The sequence below is a fragment of the Cimex lectularius genome, unplaced genomic scaffold (genome assembly GCF_000648675.2).
Source record: "Cimex lectularius strain Harlan isolate CLEC.00 unplaced genomic scaffold, Clec_2.1 scaffold220, whole genome shotgun sequence".
Lineage (NCBI taxonomy): Eukaryota > Metazoa > Arthropoda > Insecta > Hemiptera > Cimicidae > Cimex > Cimex lectularius.
Window position 1 is genome coordinate 293,113 of NW_019392830.1, and position 21,744 is coordinate 314,856.

Below are 21,744 nucleotides of genomic sequence, written 5' to 3' on the forward strand. Positions count from 1 at the left end.
ATTTAATATTACTTGAACCCTCGACAAAAAGTCTATTTGAATATATTTTCCGAAACTACAAAAAGTATTCGATACCAAAAGCAGTATCGAAAAAAATGCTCGATACTTTAATCATATCGATTGGTATCGCACGTCACTACTCCTTGTTAGATTCTATCGCCAAGTAAGATCCCAAATTCAACAGAGCTTAAACAATTTGCCCTCCCATGAAATTCAAATTATTGGAAATCAATCAGAACATACCTCAAGTATGTACAATGCATACAATCGAACTTATACCTACCTGGGGTTTTCGGCTCTCACACACAAAACATTCACTCTTATAAATACATTCACTCTTAATATAAACAAAAAAGAAACACAAATCATTACATCTATCGTGAACTACAATATACACAATAGATAGCTTGTTCTCGTATAATTATTATATCGGTTGGAATATTTATTTATAATAAATTGTATATAGGCTCTTGAGTGAAACAAGCTGTCGGAAGTCCAAGGACAAAAACAAAAAAGTCATCTTAAGACATATTCCGCCGAGCTGCTGAGAGTCGCCAGTTCATCGACTCTCAAGTCTAATTTCACAATTTAATTCCCAAACGGGAGAAAGCTGATGTAATCCGACCTGATGAAAAATCTCGCCTTTATCACCTGTTCGATCAACATGTGCATAAGGTTTAAATTATATATTGTGAATTTTTTTTAAGTCAAACTTTTCTGATAAGATCGAACAATTTGACTGACAGGCCGAGAAATTACTAAGGATAGAAGAAAAAGTTTAACAATTATACCAAACGAATTTCATTTTCTAATTTTATTAAAACCACTTATTAAACGCGTATTATTTTTTAATTAATATCAAGTGCCCTTTGGTTATTAGACGGGGTTTTTATAATTTGCCTTGAATAAGATAAACGCAAACATTTGAATATGGGTCAATGTTAAAAGAAATTTCTTCTATGTTGCAAAACAAGAACTGTTTTGGGTCTCTAGTTGGGAAATAAATTTCGATCTGTCCACGAACACCGGATTGTCCGGTTTCCTTTATTTTACAAACGAAAAAAATTTCGATTGTATAACTTTTCTGAATTAAGTGGTAGATTAACAAGTCAGAAATTTAAAAACTAGCGTATTAATTTAAAAAATAATAATAATAAGCCTTGAGATTTACAACAAATATTGTATTGTAATAAGTGAATATTTTCTATATGTGCGGTATCTATATTTTTGAGTCACTTTAGAAGTCGCCCAGTGACAACACTCCTTCACACTGAAACCTCGTCTTTCCTCACTCACTGATGACCCGGGGTCAGATTCGCTTCAATCTTCTTGGAGATAACAGTCGTAGTAGATTGGTGTAGATGTTCAGTGATTGTTGAAATTTTGGTTGTGTACGTAGTTCATCATTAATATTATGATTTGAAACCAAAATGGAGCATTTGTAATTTGACGGAGAATTTTAGAATGAATGGCCCAGAGAGGTTTTTATTGTCTTATAAATTACGAAGTCATTTTCAGCGTTTAATTTTGATCCTGAGGCACGTACTAGTTTTACTAATTCTAAGTCACCCTTTTAACCATGAAAAATCTAAGATAACTCACGTGGTGAGTGGTAGGCAATGGGGTTCCATTTACGCAGGGTAAAAGCGCACTTTTCGTTAAGTTTATTTTCATTACAATTAAATAAGGTTTTTAGTTGAGATTAAAAGTCAGTGTCGCAAGCGTGATTCGAACCGACGATCTTCGGCCAAATACGCCGCTGCTCTACCACTTGAGCTGTCGTGACTTCGATCCACTCCGACACTAACTTCCCATCTCAACCCCACCTTTCTTAATTTTCCCTCCTTTTTGCCATTTGTCAAATTTTTTTATCTTATTTTACCAATACTTAAATATAAGTTAATTAATTGGAAGATATTATATATATTTAAATTAAGGCTTTGGTTGAGATAAAAGAGATTACACGCCATTTGAAAAATGGCAAAAAGAAGGGAAAATTCAAACAGGTGGGCTGAGATGGGAAGTTAGTGTCCGAGTGGATCGAAGTCACCATAGCTCAAGTGGTAGAACATCGGCGTATGTAGCCGAAGGTCGTGGTTCGAATCCCGCTCGTGAAACTGCCGTTTTTATCTCAACCAATGCCTTAATCAATTGAGAAGAATTTATTTGTTCAAGCGGACCACGAAACCTAATAAATCTAAAAAATCTCAACCCCCACCTTTTGAATTTCCTCTCCCTTTTTTCCATTTTTCCATTCGATAGCTCAAGTGGTAGAGAAGCGGCGTATCTAGCCGATCATGGGTTCGAATCCCGCTCGTGCCTTTGACTTTTTTATCTCATCTAAAAACCTTAATTAATTGTAAGATATTAATTGGTCAAGCGGACCACGAAACTAGTGAATTTATTTTCATTCTTCACTTTGTGAACCATACTGTTAATAATTACGTGTTGTTAGTGTTATTTGTTTATAGAGTGAACGAAATGTGAAAAGTAAAAAATTTCCAAATCCGTTTCTGTCTCGGTTCATATATTTTTTAAATCGATGATATACTTTTAATATATCCTTTTGTCTTAATGTGTGGTGATTAGTGACCGTTAGTCGGTGATTATTCGGAAATCGTGAGATGCGGTCTGGCGTGACGTAGTTTTCAAAAAAACATTTTCTTTATCGTGCCAACGTTTTGATCTTTATCGAGATCATCTTCAGGGCTCAAAGTGCTTGTTTTCTGCGTAATTGTGCCATCCTTGCGTGTCGTGTTGAAAGTGACCAAGTTTTCGTCTTAACGTGACAATAATCCATCCATGCTGTGCTTGGAAAAACAAGATCCAAGGCGATAGTCACGGAATAATTGTCCTTCGTTCTGCCGATTCGGGCCGTTTCTGCTTCCACCTTAAAAAAAATGCGTCGCGGGGTCATAAAGGTCGGTTTGCAGAAAGCGAGAATGGCCCCGATGACGCAAATGTGATAACGCGGAAAAGCCCTGTCACGTAATCCAAACATTGTGTCCACACGTTGAACCCCTTTAAAACCAATAATATCTGGTTCAAGGGGAGCAAATTAGCATTAACCAACGTTTCACTCTCAATTGTATATACAAAATTGTATACTATTATTTAGAAAAGGTGCAATCTCTTTCATTGGATTTTGAAAGGGTTCAATAACGCAATTGATAGCTTTACTAGGATAGCTCATTTGATCCTGTTACCTATGCAGTGGTCATGCACATGCATCTCTTCACCTAAACTGTAGTACGTGGAGTAATACTAATTCAAAAGCTCATTATGATTGCCCAATGTCATACTTTCTTAACAACAATTGTTTTGAATTGAATATATTTGTAATTTACTGTATGAACGTCTTATTTAGACTCTTCCAGAAACTACAACTGTTATTTGTTTTAAGTTCTAATAAAAAAACAAAATGGATCCTGGCAAAGACAGAATTCCATATGAATTTTCAAGAACAACCTCAATTAATCTTTCAATTAATTAATCTGTATTTAAGGTTTTAGTTGCGATAAAAAAGTCAGTGTCACAAACGGGATTCGAACCTACGACCTTCGGCTAAATACGCCGCTGCTCTACCACTTGAGTTATCGTGACTTCGATCCACTCGGACACTAAATTTCATGGATGGAGAAAAATTTTTTTCAACTGTTCTAGTTTTTGCCAATGAATTATACTTCTATCTCTTTTTTTAATTAATTTTAACATCTGTAAAGTAATAACGATAAAAAACAATGGCTAAGAACAAAATAAACTTAGTGTAGTGGTGAGCCTCCTAAAGAACATATTTAATAACTTCACTAGTTTTCTTGGTCCGTTTGACCGAATAATATCTTTCAATTAATTAATCTGTATTTAAGGTATTGGTTGAGATAAAAAAGTCAGTGTCACAAGCGGGATTCGAACCCACGACCTTCGGCTAGATAAGCCTCTGCTCTACCACTTGAGCTATCGTGACTTCGATCCACTCGGACACTAACTTTCCATCTCAACCACACCTTTTGAATTTTCCTTCCTTTTTGCCATTTTTCAAATGTCGTGTAATCTATTTGATTCTCGGCGACAAATGAAATGGCCTGGGAGAGCTTTAGTGAAGTATACTTCATTTTGCTTATTACATTTTATTAGGTTTCGTGGTCCAATTAACCAAATAAATTTTTTTCAATTAATTAAGGTTTTCGTTGAGATAAAAAAGTCAATGTCACAAGCGGGATTCGAACCCACGACCTTCGGCTTGGGTTGAGATGGGAAGTTAGTGTCCGAGTGGATCGAAGACACGATAGCTCAAGTGGTAGAGCAACAGCGTATTTAACCGAAGGTCGTGGGTTCGAATCCCGCTTGTGACACTGACTTTTTTATCTCCAACAAAACCTTAATAAATTGAAAAGAATTTATTTGGTCAAGCGGACCCCGAAACCTAATTTAAAAAAATTCCTTATGTGTTTTATTTTTTATTATTATTAATCTTTCCACCTTAACAATCATACTATCAATTTCTATCTATGTTTTATTTATCTCTATCTAGCTATATACCTCTATCTATCTTTCTATCTCCCTCTTTCTCTCTCTCACTCACTGACTTTTTCTCACTTTCTTTTTCATTCGTTTTTCGTTATTTCATTACCTCGTCTTCTTCCTTTTTTAACATTTTATTTATATTTTAGTTCCATTTTGGGTATATTTCGAATAAATGACTAGCATCAGAGCCTCACTCTACTACACAACAAACGTCTTTTTATTTTATGGTTTTTGAAGAATGTTACTTTGAAAACGAATATGTCAAATTGCCATAGCAAGAGCTGTCACTTAAATTCAAACGTTAGTTGAAAAATTTGTGAGCAATTTTTTACAAACTTACATGTAAAAGTTAAGCAAGTAAAGTTAATATAAGTAAGTTGTAAGTTTTCATCCTCCTTTAAAAAATTCCATTTTAATGCTTTTTGTCGCGTGCTCTATTGAACTTTTACCCCATTAAAATGTGCGAGTATTGTAACACCGATTGGACATTTTGATCAATGATTCATATGAGAAAGTTACGCCCTTGACTTACTTTTTAACTTCTGATCACCTTTTTAAATGACCATTATACATCGCAGTTGTCATACACTGGTCAAATCCACTCGCATCGGCAAACGATAAATTATTTATTTAAAAATCGACTTTATTCACATTTTGAACCTTTTACTTCTTAGCCTGAATCATAAAATAAACTACATTTGTCAAAAACAAAACTCTAAAGGTTTGGTTTATTTCCAATTAAGAAAAGAGATGTGGTAAGAATAGATCGAACTACGGGCATAAAAAAGTGTACAAGTGAAAATTGTTATAATGATAGCTTATTATTCGAGATGAGAGTAGTTACCAGGTGCTGGAAGGAATATTAGCGTGCATTTATGTCTATTTAAAAAAATAATTAATGTAATAGGTGGCCGTTCCATGATTGAGTTATGTTGATGATGTTGTACAGATAAATGATCAATCGATGCAGTAACCATATCGATGTTATACCAGTAGCTAGAACTAAAAAATTTAAGAATCTTAGTAAAATAAAAAAAGACCGCTGTGCAATGTCAAATGGTCAAACTTGTCTCAATTTATTTTTATTAGGTTTCGTGGTTCGCTTGACGACAATTTGACATCAGTTTATTAAGGTTTTGGTCGAGATAAAAAAGTCAGTGTCACAAGCGGGATTCGAACCCACGACCTTTGGCTAAATTTCCCGCTGCTCTACCACTTGAGCTATCCTGTCCTAAATTCACTCGGACACTGACTTGCCATCTCAACCCTTTAATGGGGTAAAAGTTCAATAGAGCACGCGACAAAAAGCATTAAAATGGATTAATTTAAAGGAGGATGAAAACTGAGATTTATAGTTCTTATATAAAGTTCTTTTTTTGATTTTAATATTAAATAACTTTTACATGTAAGTTTGTAAAAAATTGCTCACAAATTTTTCACCTAACGTTTGAATTTAAGTGACAGCTCTTGCTATTGCAATTTTACATATTCGTTTTCAAAGTAACATTTTTCCAAAACCGTAAAATAAAAAGATGTTTGTTGTGTAGTAGAGTGAGGCTCTGATGCTAGTCGTTTATTCGAAATATACCAAAAATGGAAGTAAAAAATAAATAATATGTTAAAAAAAGAAAAAGATGAGGTAATGAAATAAGGAAAAACGAATGAAAAAGAAAGTGAGAAAAAGTGAGTGAGTGAGAGAGAGAAAGAGGGAAGTAGAAAGATAGATAGAGATATATAGCTAGATAGAGATAAATAAAACATAGATAGAAATAGATAGTAGGATTGGTAAGGTGGAAAGATTAATAATAATAAAAAAATAAAACACATAAGAAATTTTTTTTTAATTAGGTTTCGTGGTCCGCTTGACTAAATAAATTATTTTCAATTTATTAAGGTTTTGGTTGAGATAAAAAAGTCAGTGTCACAAGCGGGATTCGAACCCACGACCTTTGGCTAAAGACGCCGCTGCTCTACCATTTGAGCTATCGTGACTTCGATCCACTAGCCGAAGGTCGTTGGTTCAAATCCCGCTTGTGGCACCGACTTTCTTGTCTCAATTCTTTATTTTAATCAGCAACCCGCTCTTATCAAAAAAATTTACACGGCAATTAAGAAATTTTTGTTTTGTAGCGTTTACATTTTCGAAGATTTTTTTAAATATAACTCAAAATTGCTTTATAAAAAAATCGTTGGAACGTTATTTAGTTGAACAGAATATATTTATATTTTGATCCAGTTTAGCCCATGCAAATTTGCGTGGTTTGTTAATACATTTATACCTTTTTCAATTTATTTTCACGGATAGGATGCCCCAAATATAGTACGAGCTATATAGGTTCACTGTATTTTCTAATATAATTATGTAATTTTTTTTTGGTACTGGAGTTTAGAATTGATAAATGAGCATGATCTCACTCTACATCCTGTCGGCCCATATCCGAAACATACCTTGCCCGGGGCTTGAAGCTCGTTCGAACTCATTCTGAACAGACACGATTTTATTTTAACCATAACGAGCGTGTAAGGCGAACAATGGTTATTCAAGGATTTGAAAGCTAGATGGTTCAAAACAATTCTATGACTTCATTTCATTGTGACAGATCATTTCCAAGCGCTCATTTGAATGCGGCGTCGGCTCCTTATGAATGTTTAAGTAAATAATATTGAAATGGACCAATTATGAAAATGACGCAAGGACGACGCCGACCGTTTCCCAACAGTTCCGAGACCGTATGAAATGATATAACCGAAGCTAAAGGTCGCCGAGTTCGTCTTGGAAAATAAATTTCGGACGGACCCGTTAATTAGAGATGAGCCGTCGCGGTGAAAAAAAAAGGTCAGTGGCGAACGGACGGAGTTGTTCGTTAGACCGGTTTCCCAAGATAACTGATACGCGATAATTGTGTTATGTGAGATTGGCCGTGATCCTCAGGACAGGTTTTATTAAGTAATACGCGTCTATTCAGATCAATTTTGACTCGATTCGAACTCAAGGTTTCACTTTCATGTTCAACATCCAGCATTCCCTCTTCAAGGGGCAAACCTGATGTGGGTAATATTTAAAAGTGAGACGTTGTGAATGAACTGTGTAAAAATGTACGTTGGCAAGTATTATTGACTTCTAAATGGAAAATCTATTCGTGAATTATTTTGATTCGTATTGTATTTAGAAGATTTTGTGTTGAATGCACTTCTGATTTCCGTTCACCTCTCCCTCTTCATATCGTTCTCTATATATTATATTATTTCACTTCTCTTCTTTATATAGAAAGTCCAAAATAATTATTTTTAAGGTCTCTTTGACTTCTCAATCTTTAGCTCCTTTTTTCTTCTCATTCTCTTTCAATTACAATCTTATTTTCGCTCACTCTATTATTTTATTTATCTTAAAATAGGTTGTCAAAATTAGTTATATTTCGAATATGGTTCTTCTCAACTCTCGCTCGCTTTCTCTTATTTTTCCCTCTTTCATCCAGTCCTCTCTCTATCTCATTTTTATTCTTTTTTATATCTTACTACCTCATCCTTTAATAATTAACTTTTTGATGACTTTATACCATGTTTTCGTATTTCTCGGTTTGGAGTAAAGTCTAAATGTATATATTTTAGGTCACTCATTTTCTTCATTTTCTCACTTTCTCACTTTCGTCCCGTCCTCTCTCTCTCTCTCTCTTTCACTTTTTCTTTCTCTCTCTCTCACTCTCTATTTCTCTTTCTCTGATTTTTCTCACTTTCATCCTATCCTCTCTCTACCACTCTCTCTCTCTCTCTCTCTCTCTCTCTCTCATTTACTTCCTTCTCGTTTTGCTTATTTTATACCATATTTTCATATTTCTCTGTATGGAGCAAAGCCTAAATGTTTATATTTTAGGTCATCACACTCATTTGTATAATTCAAGAACACTTTGCTTGTATTTTTTATTTTTAAACTCTTACTTTCGCTCTATATTTTTATTTTAGTGTACAATCCATCTCTCTCTCTCTCTCTCTCTCTCTCTCTCTCTCTCTCTCTCTCTTTCTCTTTCACTCTCTATCTTTCTCCAACACCCTCTCCCTTTTACTGGCTCGCTTTCACTTATTTTTCCCTCTTTCATCCAGTCCTCTCTCTATCTCATTTTTATTCTTTTTCATTATCTTACTACCTCATCCTTTAATAATTAATCTTTTGCTTACTTTATACTTTATTTTCGTATTACTCTGCAGCAAAGTCTAAATGTTTATATTTTAGGTCACACATTTTCTTGATTTTCTCACTTTCGTCCCGTCCTCTAGCTCTTTCTCTCTTTCTCTCTCTCACTCACGTTCCATTTTCTCACTCTTTTTTTTCTCACTTTTATCCCATTCTCTTTCTCTCTTTTTCTCTCTCTATTTCACTTTCTCTCTCTCTCTCTCTCAACACTTTCTATTTCACTTTCTCTTCTTTTTCTCACTTTTACCCCATTCTCTCTCTCTCTCTCTCTCTCTCTCTCTCTCTCTCTCTCTCTCTCTCTCTCTTAGTGTAATTATAAAAATAAATCTGTATTTCTTTTTAGATGTAAGAGTGGTCCTTGAGACCAAATCTTGAGAGATTATGTAAATAAAGCGGTATCAATCTCTCCTCCTCTCACTCTCTCTGTGTCACTCTCTCTCTCTCTCTCTCTCACTCACTCTCATTTACATTTTTTTTGTTATGTTAATAACTACCTCCTCCTCCTCCTCCTTTTGCTTACTTTATACCATATTTTCATATTTCTCTGTATAGAGCCAAAGTCTAAATATTTATATTTTAGGTCATCACACTCATTTGTATAATTCAATAACACTGTGCATTTTTGTATCTTCTATTTTTACATTCATACTTTCGCTCTATATATTTATTTTAGTATACAATCCTTCTTTCTCTCTCACCCTCTCTCACTCTCTCACTCTCTCTCTCACTATCTCTCTCACACTCTCTCTCTTTTACTCGCTCGCTTTCTCTTATTTTTCGCCCTTTCAGCCAGTCCTCTCTCTATCTCATTTTTATTCTTTTTCATTATCTTACTACCTCATCCTTCTCCGTTTGCTTACGTTATACCATATTTTCTATTTTCATATTTCTCTGTTTGGAGCAAAGTTTAAATGTTTATATTTAAGATCATCACATTAATATGTATAATTCAAGACCACTTTGCATTTTTGTATTTTCTATTTTTACACTCATACTTTCACTCTATATTTTTTATTTTGGTGTACAATCCATCTCTCTCTCTCTTTCCCTCTCTCACTCTCTCTATCTCTCTCACACACTCTCTCTCTTTTACTCGCTCGCTTTCTCTTATTTTTCGCCCTTTCAGCCAGTCCTCTCTCTATCTCATTTTTATTCTTTTTCATTATCTTACTACAGCATCCTTCTCCGTTTGCTTACGTTATACCATATTTTCTATTTTCATATTTCTCTGTTTGGAGCAAAGTTTAAATGTTTATATTTTAGATCATCACATTCATATGTATAATTCAAGACCACTTTGCATTTTTGTATTTTCTATTTTTACACTCATACTTTCGCTCTATATTTTTTATTTTAGTGTACAATCCATCTCTCTCTCTCTCTCTCTCTCTCTCTCTCTCTCTCTCTCTCAATTTTTTCTTTCTTTTTGGCCTTACTCATGTTATTTCGTTTTTTTCCCGTCTAGATACAATTATCAAAACTAGAAATTATTCGATCAATGCAATTCAAGTTCATCATGCTCGCTCACTTATTTTTCTTTCTATCTCAATCTTCGCAATCACTCTTTTTCCCATTCTCTCTCTCCCTCTCATTCTCTCTTCTCTCTCTTTCTCACCTTCACTGTCTCTATTTCTCTCTTTTTCTCTGCTTTCTCTCTGTCTCTTTCTTTACCTTTCTATTATATCTATCGACCTATTTTTGTATCTACCTATCTTTTCGTCTAGATTTCTAAATTGTCCTTTGCGCCATGTTTCCAGTTTATTTTTTGAGAAAATTAGTCGCAAAACCTGCCTATTTTTAATAAATAGTAGAGAAGTTATCGTTCGTTGTTCTCATTCTCTGTTTATTTCTTTTTTCGAAAATTGCAAGCGTTTCCTCTTCAAAGAACATCTGAGCTGTTGCTATGTCCCATTGTGCTGTGATCCAAGCATGTGCCATGATGATTTTTTTCTTATTGTCAACTTGTAGTAGCGGTTGGCGTCTTAACCAATTAACTACCTCATCAGCATCAGCGGCTGTTAGTAATTTTTTCTCTCCCTCTCTTTCTCTCTCGTGTTATCAATCTCAATTTTTTTTCTTTCTTTTTGGCCTCACTCATTTTATTTCATTTTTTCCCGTGTAGATACAATTATCAAAACTAGAAATTATCCGATCAGTGCAATTCAAGTTCATCATGCTCGCTCACTTTCTTTCTATCTCAATTTTCGCAATCACTCTCCTCCCCCTCTCACTCTCTCTCCCTCTCCCCATTTCTATCTTATTTCCCTTTTGTCTCATGTTTGCAATGGAAATCCATCATATATTTTGACAGGATTAAATATAATAGGAAATGGGATCTGTCCCTAATCACGTATAATTAGAGATAGATTGTGTCTTAAAGATGATGGCCTAGTTTTCTTCTTTATACATTATATTTTCTCCATTAGTACTTTTATTTCATCTTTCTTCTTTCTAGAATAAAAAATTGAAAGTAATTATATTTGAGGGCTGATAATTAAAGACAGTGAATCAGTCTCTCTCTCTCTCTCTCTCTCTCTCTCTCTCTCCCTTTTCTCGCAGAATAATTAACTAGACGCGCTAACAAATCAATGTAAAGGTCAAATATTGGGTGAGAAAATCAACCACAAAAATTGATTTTCCTCCGTCGCGACATGTCGAAATGATTTGTAATTTAGCCCCTAGCCGGATTGATTTTGAGTTTCACCACTTTACTCAATTCTGCACTACTTTTGTTCTCCACGAATCACACATGATTTTGTGAAAGTGGCCTGTTGCGTCCGAGAGCGGATGACCTCATAGTTGTTCCCGTTTATGAGTGATGTTAAATTACAGCTTGTTCAACGTTTAATGAACGTCCAATTAATTATTTCGAATAAATATAAGCAGTATTTCCATTACTGGATAATTTAGGTCGAATATTCTGAACTAATCTATCACATATTTGCAATAATTAAATTTTTTTTATATTGTAAAACCTGCTGCATAGGTTTTTGATTGTGTATTTGCGTGAGTTATTGGTAGGCGCTTAATTTAGTTTTTCATAAAAAGAACGATAATGTTGAAAGACGTAATGGCGTCGAGGTTCCGGGGGTGGCAAAAATAGAGGAAATTATAACAGACGGAGCACGTAGAAATGTTGGAAGGAGGAGGACCGGGATCGGCTCTGATGCCTTTCTTTGGGCATGCCGTGGGCAGGCGTGACTACGGTGTTCTTCCAGGCGCATAGGCCTTTTTCAAAATTATAACGTAACCTTTCTAACGCCTTGAATTGATTTTTAAGCCCCTTTCTGAGAAATGAAATAAAATTAAATCGAACTAAGAACGGCGACAAAAATGCGGGCAAATCGACGATGTCTCATTCGGAATAATTGGCGCTTATGGGGTCGGAGAAATTCGAGGAAGTCGAAGCATTGAGAATGACTTTTTCCTTTCAAAGCATTAAGGGAATGTTAAATATCTTCCGAATAAGATCCTGGACATGTAGATGTTCTGAAATCGCGAATTTCAAAAAATTTATGAATCTTCTATTAACGACTCCTAAGAATAAAAATGGTTAATAATTCTCCTTAAATCAGACAATACCCAATAATGATCAAATTTATAATCTAAGTGTATCAATTAATTTTCTTTATATTGATTTATATTACTCAGATTTAACCAAGCTTGTACTTATGCCTCAAATTTCAAAATTTCACCATGTGATCAATATTTTATTATCCGGGACATTGTAAGAACAATAGATGCAAAATAAAACTAAATTTACGTATTTCTATTTTACACTGTTTTATTTTTTTTTAAACTGAATAGAAAAACTCGTCAGCTTTTTTGGCAAAGCATCAGCGATACCGAGTCTTTAGATATCTTAAAAATCCGTAAAACTGTAAGAAAATGAAGAAACTTTTTTTGTTTAACCTTACAAAGTAACCTTTTAAATCTAACCAGTTTACGAGATATCTGAAATTCAGACGGGAGAATCATGTCAAATTTACAAGTAGACCAAACGTCCTTGATCATCCCGGTCCGCCTGTTCTCGCTATATTGGTCTGTTAAATTTATAGCTGTTTCTAAATGTTTCATTAAAATTTTAAGAATTTTTTCTTCCATTCGACCTTAAGTTTCATTTTGAAAAAAATATGTAACTAAACTAAAAATTTGAGGATATTTCTAGACCTTTTTAAGAATTAGTTTTCTTTAAAGTTTTCTTTAAAAAAGCAACTGCTTCGTGAGCTGGAAAATTTAACCAAACTTTTTTTATTAGCACTCTATTAATCAATAATCCGTTTGTCAGTCAAAAAAGAACGAATTATGAATAAACAGATAAACAGAATAAAAATATTCATAGCAAATAATCATATTTATTTATGGTTCATTTATAATGTCCGATCTGGTCGAAAAAAACCCGTTATTTTATTATTCTAAGCATAATTAAACTGTGGTCTTTGTGCTAATGGTGAAAACCAAGGACAAAAAAAAGCATAATTAAAAAATTATTAAACAAAGGTTATCAGATACATGCATAGAAGATCATCAATGGCTAAAGAAGCTGGCAAAATAAAATAGGTGATAATAATCAGAAGGTAAACATGAAAATTGATCTGTTTTGGATAGTCCATATTTGTTCTTTGCATGAAATAATGTTTTATCGTCACATTATAATTTCTTTTTTTTTATTAGAAGATCAATCTTGACTATTTTTATTAAGCCCATTGTAAATATTTATGTATTACAGGTGAATTATTAAATTTTCTTGGATTTTTTGAATTGAGTGCGTGAAGGTTTGAAAAAATTAAATTTTGTATTTTTTGTAAATTTTATTTTTTTGGTGTAACAAAAAATGCATTGAAACAGCAATACCGAATATTACTATATTTAAGCAGGTAAAAAAATTCAATTATCATTTTCCTTTTTTTCAATGTTATTCTTATCAGATGTCTTCAATTGATAGTTTATCCGAATAAAACGGTTTTATGTTGATAACTAATTACCACTAATGATGTGGAGAAGTTCTCATCCACCCTCGTTTTTAATTTGGAATTTATATGCTCCAGAATATCTTCTCAACTGGAAGAACAACCCAAAAATAGGCAGACCAGATTATGGATTTGGTTAGATAAAACTTTTTTTTATATATACTTGCATTGTACTTTGATATTTTTGTGACAACCTGGTGTCTTATGGATTAGAAAGATGATTATCATTTAAGTATCTTCTATTAATATTCTGTGTGTATTGTTGAAATTTATATTAAAATGCTGTACTCTTACTTATATATTTAGATTTTTTTATTATTTAGCTTGTTTTATATCCATCTCTGATAGAATAAAAATGTGTATCATAGTTCATCATAAATGGTTCGTATCGTTAAGCTTACCGTTTTCGGTGGCGCAGATCCAGGCGTATTTAAATCAAATAACTCAATTTGTAAAACCGAACAGTCCAAAGAGATTTAAACGAAGGAACGAAACACATGCGGAGATTTGAACGGTGGGTCGAGTTGGATGCGTGCAAGCTAAACCCGGGTGATGGGCTGTGCGAAAGTGAGTCTGTTCTCGAGTTAAGCCTCAACCTGGGCCCACCTTACGATCCAGAATCCCCACCACACCTGTTTTCTTTGAGGGTTTTAAGTCCACTTTCGATCTCCGCCGCTGGCCGTGTTGTACTTTTTTTTCTTCATTAACTTCTCCTTTCGGTTTAGGTCAGTTTGTGACTCCTGGGGAATTTCGGAACGGGATCCGGATATGATTTTCCTAGTAATGCAAGTAATATGGCACTTGTTACCTCTATTTGGTATTATAGTCGACAAGTATTTTTGACCTATTTCTAAAAATGGAATTTGTGTTGTTCTTCTCATGTTGCCCTAACAACTAACACATTTTAAGTAAAAAATCACCGTCGGCCCATAGATCACAATTGTTTAATCAACTAAAATCTATATATTGGAGTTAAATAATAATATGGGTGTAAATTATAGCTGGAATAATTTTGCTCTATTCGATTTCTTAGCGTAACATATTAAGTCCAAATTAATTGGTCTTTTACGCATTCACATTCGTATAATTCAATACCAATTTGTCTCCTTGTCTTTTAAATTTCGAATTTTTTCTCCTTTACTCTCTTACTTTTGCCCTTTCTATACTTTTTATGTTAGTACATAATATCCAATAACTTGTAGGTCATCAGATTCGGACGATTCAAGACAAGACCACTCTCTTTCTCTCTCTCTCACTCTCTCTCTTTCTCTCTATTTTACTTTATCTTTCTCTCTCTCACTCACTTTCTATTTCTCTCTCTCTCTCTCTTTCTCTCACTCACTCACTCTCTATCTTTCTCTCTATTTCACTTTATCTTTCTCTCTCTTTCTCTCTATCACTCTCTCACTCTCTCTCTTTCTCTCACACACTCACTCTCTCTCTTTCTCTCTATTTCACCTTATCTTTCTCTCTCTCTCTCACTCACTTTCTATTTCTCTCTCTCTTTCTCTCTCTCACTCTCTCTCTCTCTTTCTCTCTATTTCACTTTATCTTTTTCTCTATCTTTCACTCACTTTCTATTTCCTCTCTTTCTCTCTCTCTCTCACTCACTTTCTATTTCCTCTCTTTCTCTCTCTCTCTCTCACTCTCTCTCCTTCTCTCTATTTCACTTTATCTTTCTCTCTCTCTCTCTCACTCACTTTCTATCTCTCACTCAGTTTCTATTTCTCTTTCTCTTCTTTTTCTCACTTTCATCCAATCCTCTCTCTCTCTCTCTCTCTCTCTCTCTCTCTCTCTCTCTCTCTCTCTTCCTTATTTATCCTTTTTTATCTTACTACCTCATTCTTTTCCTTTGCTTACGTTATACCATATTTTCATATTTCTCTGTTGGGTGCAAAGTCTAAATATTTATATTTTAGATTATAACATTCATATGTATAATTCAAGTCCACTTTGCATTTTTGTATTTTCTGTTTTTACACTCATACTTTCGTTTTGTATTTTTTATTTTAGTGTACAATCCATCTCTCTCTCTCCCCCTCCCTCACACACTCTCTCTCTCTCTTTCTCTCTCATGTTATCATTCTCAATTTTTTTCTTTCTTTTTGGCCTCACTCATTGTGTAGATACAATTATCGAAACTAGAAATTATTCGATCAATACAATTCAAGTTCATCACGCCCGCTCACTTTCTTTCTATCTCACTTTTCGCAATCACTCTCTTTCCCTCTCTCTCTCATTCTATCTGTTTCTCTCTTTCTGACATTCACTGCCTCTATCTCTCTTTTTCTCTGCTTTCTCTCTGTCTCTTTCTTTACCTTTTTATTATATCTCTCGACCTATTTGTCTATCTACCTATCTTTTCCTCTAGATTTCTTAATTGTCCTTTGCGCCAGATTAGTCGCAAAACTTGCCTGTTTTTCATAAATGGTAGAGAAGTTATCGTCCGTTGTTCTCATTCTCTATTTATTTCTTTTTTCAAAAATTGCAAGCATTTCCTCTTCAAAGAACATCTGAGCTGTTGGTAAGTCCCACTATGGTGTGATCCCAGCATGTGCCATGATGATTTTTTTCTTATTGTCAACTTGTAGTAGTGGTTGGCGTCATAACCAATTAACTAACTCATCAGAATCAGCGGCTGTTAGTATTTTTTCAGTTTGTCTTTGGATTTATTATGGCTAATGTTGGCATATACACCGATAATTCATCATGATCATTATTACCTAATTCCACTCTGACGGATGAGCCTAATGTTTTAATGTAACGTAAAATTTTGAGAGAATCCGAGCCACAGGCAACCAGATCACCTGTGAGCCATAATACGTCCTTTTGTGGCTTGAGAAGTGCCCTAAGTTCACGATAGCAACCATCCCAGTTTTAACCATGATTGAAACTTTCTTCGATCAAATCCACAAACCCGTCCATAAGTTGGGTTCAAGTTTAAATTTTAAACTTATTCAACGCAGAAACATAATGTTTTTCAAATTTCTGGAATAACTCACTTTTTTATAGAAATGTCTGTAGTGCTCTTACTAGTAAAATTTGATAATGAAAGGGTAAATTTTAGAGAGGACGATAGAAGGACTGCTAAGTACTCAAATGACTTGAAAACTTTCAATCCTGAACTTTCAAGTTTAATTTTTTCAATCCCCTGACATAGTCGGCGCATTGAAAAGCTGTAATTTTACCAATGTTTACTTTTCAGTCCTTCCAAAGTACTCTTTTCAACTTTTAAGTTTAAAAACAGCATCATGGCATAAAATGTCATTACTTTATTTATCTGTTTATACTGATTCCTTGAGCGTATTTGCTTGAAAAGAATGTTATTATATCTTAAATAAATAAACAAAATAGAATAACTTTTCTTGTTATTGTCATGATCGTTTTAAAAATACTCGAGTTAATATTGAAATTGTGCCTTTTTTTTATTATTATTCAGAATCGTGAGATGCCGTCTGGTGTGATGTAGGTTTCAGAAAAACTTCTTTTTCGTCCCATCATTTCGATCTTTATTGAGATCATCTTCAGGGCCTGGGATTTACATTGTTTAAATTTAACAAATACATGTTGGATGTGGAAAAAAGTGAATTTATACAATGCAAAAAAAGATAGTTTTTATATACAATCAAAGTATTTTTACTCACTCAAAGTGTTTTTTTCTACGTAGAAATACTTTGATTGAATATAAAAAATGTTTTTCTTTCATTGTATAAATTCACTTTTATCCACATCCTACATTATTTGTTAAATTTACAATGTTTGTAAATCCAGGCCCTGAAGATGATCTCAATAAAGATCGAAACGTTGGCACGAGAAAGAAAATGTTTTTCTGACACCTATCTTTCGTGGTCGGCTTGACCAATTAATATCTTTCAATTTATTAAGGTTTTTAGTCCAGATAAAAAACTCAGTGTCACGAGCGGGATTGTCGCCGAGAATCAAATAGATTACACGACATTTGAAAAATGGCAAAAAGGAGGGAAAATTCAAAACGTCGGGTTGAGATGGGAAGTTAGTGACTGAGTGGTTCGAAGTCACGATAGATCAAGTGGTAAAGCAGCGGATTATTGAACCGAAGGTCGTTTGTTCGAATCCCGCTCATGGCACTGACTTTTTTATCTCAACCAATACCTGACATAAAACGATTAATTAATTGAAAGAAGTACATAGCAATGTTTACTTCAGTGTCAAGAAAGTAAATTTGTTGATCGAGAGGAGCTTGAACTTTGAACTATTCTTGGGGTGTCATATTGGTGTTGCGAACATCACCAATATCACACCGGAAGAATAGTACCTCACTTTATGTGAGTATGAAATACTTGGTTCAAATTTTGTATCTACTTCTGTCTTGTATTTCCAAACAACTTATGTTTCGTAATTCACTCAGTCCCTGATGATGACCCAAATAAATGTCGAAACGTCGGCAAAAAATGAAAAAGGTGTTTTTCAAACTATTTCATTGTTGACCGTTTCTCGCGAATTCAACGAATTATTAAACAACCGGTCACTCAATAGTCAAATAGTTTGTCTTTATGTTCACCTTCATAATTTATTCTCAGACACTTTATTGGAAAGGATAACGGCAAAATTGTATTTTAAATCAATTTTGTACGATGCTAAATTTGGAATAATCCTTTTTTTTTGTTTTTTCGGTGAAAATAGTCTAAAGGAAAATTGGCAATAGATCACTTTTTCAGTGCAGCATATGACAGCTCGCTACGTGTATAAGTTTAGCGAGTGATTCTTACCGTTAGGCGAATCCAGTACTTCCATTATCTTCCCCTTTCGTTTTTGGATAAATTTAAATTATTATTTCTCGCCCAATCGACGTCTTGCCTCAAAAAGTATCTCTTTTTTGTTGTTATTTTACAGGGTTTTTTATAACTTTCTCGTGAGCTGTTGGTGACATTTATGGCATATGTGCTGAAGAGGCTACATTGTGAGGAGTCGAAACGTCAAATAAAGAGAATGAAAAATGAATGGTATGAATCGTCAGAACAGAATGATAAAAAAGACCCCAAATTAAAGACTCCTTAAAACCCCAAGATAAAATCTCAATATGATTATTCTATCTGCTACCTGATTTTTCAACACATTAAAATAAAATATGATTTTATTAACTAGAACAAACGATTTTGGGTGACAGCTTTACCAAAAACTTCAAAATCTTCACCGAAATACATCAAATTCATAACCAGAAATAAGACATGCCCGGTTCGAATGCAGGCCCGCTGGATTCGAACCCGGGACCTTTACCAGGATGTCTAAAAAAAATCCACTTCCTTTATTTGTTCATTTCGTAAGCAATTTATTTCTACGCGGAACCGCTATGATTGTTTAACTTGGGTCTGCAGCAGCAGAGATCATATCGACCCTTGGGGTGTCGGTGTTTTTGAAAAAAAGCCCCTTTGTAAGTATATCGATTTGAATGCAGGGCTGGATTCGAACCCTGGACCTTTACCTTACAGTAATTTAACCTTGCGGCCACTGACGCCCCCTTCACTGAATTTAAATATTTTCCCCATTATTTTTAGTATGATCTTTCAAAAAAGCTATTTTCTATTCAAGATTTTTTTCCAGCAAAATAAATATAAAAATTTAACACAAAAAATAATTACAATAAGAAAAACGAAATATGTTGTAACTATTTGAAATATTTTCCTTTAGAACCTGTAAGTGAGTAAGTGAGGATAAGAAATAAAACAAGAATACCATAATTTTTACTTTTACGAAATGCCAATGCTGTCAATTAAAAGATAACAAGGATGTTATAAATTACTTTTTTTTTAGAAATTGTGAGATGCGGTCTGGTGTAATGTAGGTTTTAGAAAAACATTTGCTTTATCGTGCCAACGTTTCGATCTTTATTGAGATCATCTTCAGGGCCTAGGATTTACAAACATTTTACATATAACAATTACATTTTGGATCTGGAAAAGTGAATTTATACAATGCAAAATATATTTTTTATATATTCAATCAAAGTATTTCTATAATAATCGTTATAAATTACACCTTTTTTACTGCCCTTGATGGCATACTAAAATTAATAATAAGTAGATCCCCATGGACGATATCATACTTATTATATAAACCGTAATTCGAACATGAAAGTAGCCACAGAAAGTCCTTTAGATTGTTACTAAAGTATTAGCTGATTTGAACGTGTGCAAATCAAAAATGTTAAAAATCGGTTTATTTTTTATAATTTTGATAGATTTTCTTCTTGATTATAGGGCAAAATCAGTAAAACATCCTCCTTGATCGTTTTTTTTTTTTTTTAAATTAAGATAATAAAATGAGGAGGGTGGTTGACTGATTTTGCCCTAGTATTTCAAACGATTTTATTTTCTAAAAAGAAAAACAGTCAGAGAGAAAATATAATAAAGATAATTTTAGATTAATAAATCTTGAACTTTTAAAAAATGATCTTATTGAAAATTACAGATGGATTGATTTTTATTTCCGACCTCAATAATTATATAACAATCAGTCTAGTGGTGTAGACAGAGAGATTGGTATGATATAGTAATGTTTCATTTTATATAGTGGTATTATGTTCTCATTTAAAATAAAAGACCCTGATCTAATTTCAAACTTGAATTGATCATTCGACAGTGATTGGAAAAGTACACTCGAAAGGGCCAAGTTCAAGGATGGAGAAATAAATTTTTCAACTGTTCTAGTTTTTGCCAATGAGTCATACTTCTATCTTTTTTTATTAATTTTAACATCTGTAAAGTATTAATGATAAAAAACCAATGGCTAAGAACAAAATAAACTTAGTAAACATGTGAGGAAAACTCGTAGAGTGGTGAGAAAATAATAACTTCACTAGTTTTCGTGGTCCGCTTGACCAAATAATTTTCAATTAATTAAACTGTATTTAAGATATTGGTTGAGATAAAAATGTCAGTGTCATGAGCGGGATTCGAACCCACTACCTTCGGCTTGATACGCCGCTGCTCTACCACTTGAGCTATCGTGACTTCGATCCACTCGGACACTAACTTCCCATCTCAACCCCCACCCATTTTTCCTCCTTTTTGCCATTTTTCAAATGTCGTGTAATCTATTTGATTCTCGGCGACAAATGAAATGGCCAGGGAGAGCTTTAGTGAAGTATCCTTCATTTTTTGCTTATTACATTTATTAGGTTTTGTGGTCCGCTTGACCAAATAAATTATTTTCTATTAATATGCTTTGGTTGAGATAAAACTGTTATTTGTTTTAAGTTCTAATAAAAAATAAAATGGATCCTGACAAAAACAAAATTCCATATGAATTTTCAAGAACAACCTTCGTAATCTACTTAACAACATTATAACATTTTTTCATTAATTAATCTTTAATTAAGGTTTTGGTTGAGATAAAAAAGTCAGAATCACGAGCGGGATTCGAACTCACGACCTTCGGCTAAATACGCCTTTCCTCTACCACTTGAGCTATCGTGACTTCGATCCACTAACACTAACTTCCCATCTCAACCCGACCCTTTGAATTTTCCCTCCTTTTTGCCATTTGTCAAATTTTTTATCTTATTTTGCCAATACCTTAAATACAGATTGATTAATTGAAAGATATTATTCGGAGGATATTATTGGTAGGAGATGGGAAGTTAGCACAAGTGGTAGAGCAGCGGCTTATTTAGCGGAAGGCCATTGGGTTCGAATCCCGCTTGTGACACGACTTTTATATCTCAACCAATACCTTAAATACAGATTAATAATTAATAACGATTAATAAAGAGAAGAATTGCACGTTTTATTTAATTCTTTAATTTTCTTAGTTCCACTATTCGAGTTAAAGTCGTCAGCTGAGTTTATGGATGCATTGGGATGTTCAGAAATGGATTTTTTTCATAATTGGCTTTTGTTTCTTCTGCAACAAATGGATAAGGTCTAGGTGTAGGGTGAGGTTTGATTCCGAAAATCCATGTTTAACCAGTTTTCATATGACTTTTGATAAGAACCTATGGATGATTTTGGAAATGTATGACTCTCAAAGTTTGTTATCAAAAGTCCACAACGGTTTGAGGATCACACAGTGTAGTTTAATGTA

The 21,744-nt window shown here is 33.8% G+C and overlaps 1 protein-coding gene across 1 annotated transcript in view; it reads right to left on the reverse strand.

The window, feature by feature from the left end:
* Positions 1–14,275, reverse strand: part of LOC106673894 — a 92,626-nt gene extending 78,351 nt beyond the window's left edge. Inside the window, exon 1 of the mRNA XM_024228511.1 lies at positions 14,085–14,275. The gene's annotated coding sequence lies outside the window, so the exon portion shown is untranslated. The remainder of the gene's footprint in view (positions 1–14,084) is intronic.
* Between the last annotated feature and the right edge of the window lie 7,469 nt (positions 14,276–21,744).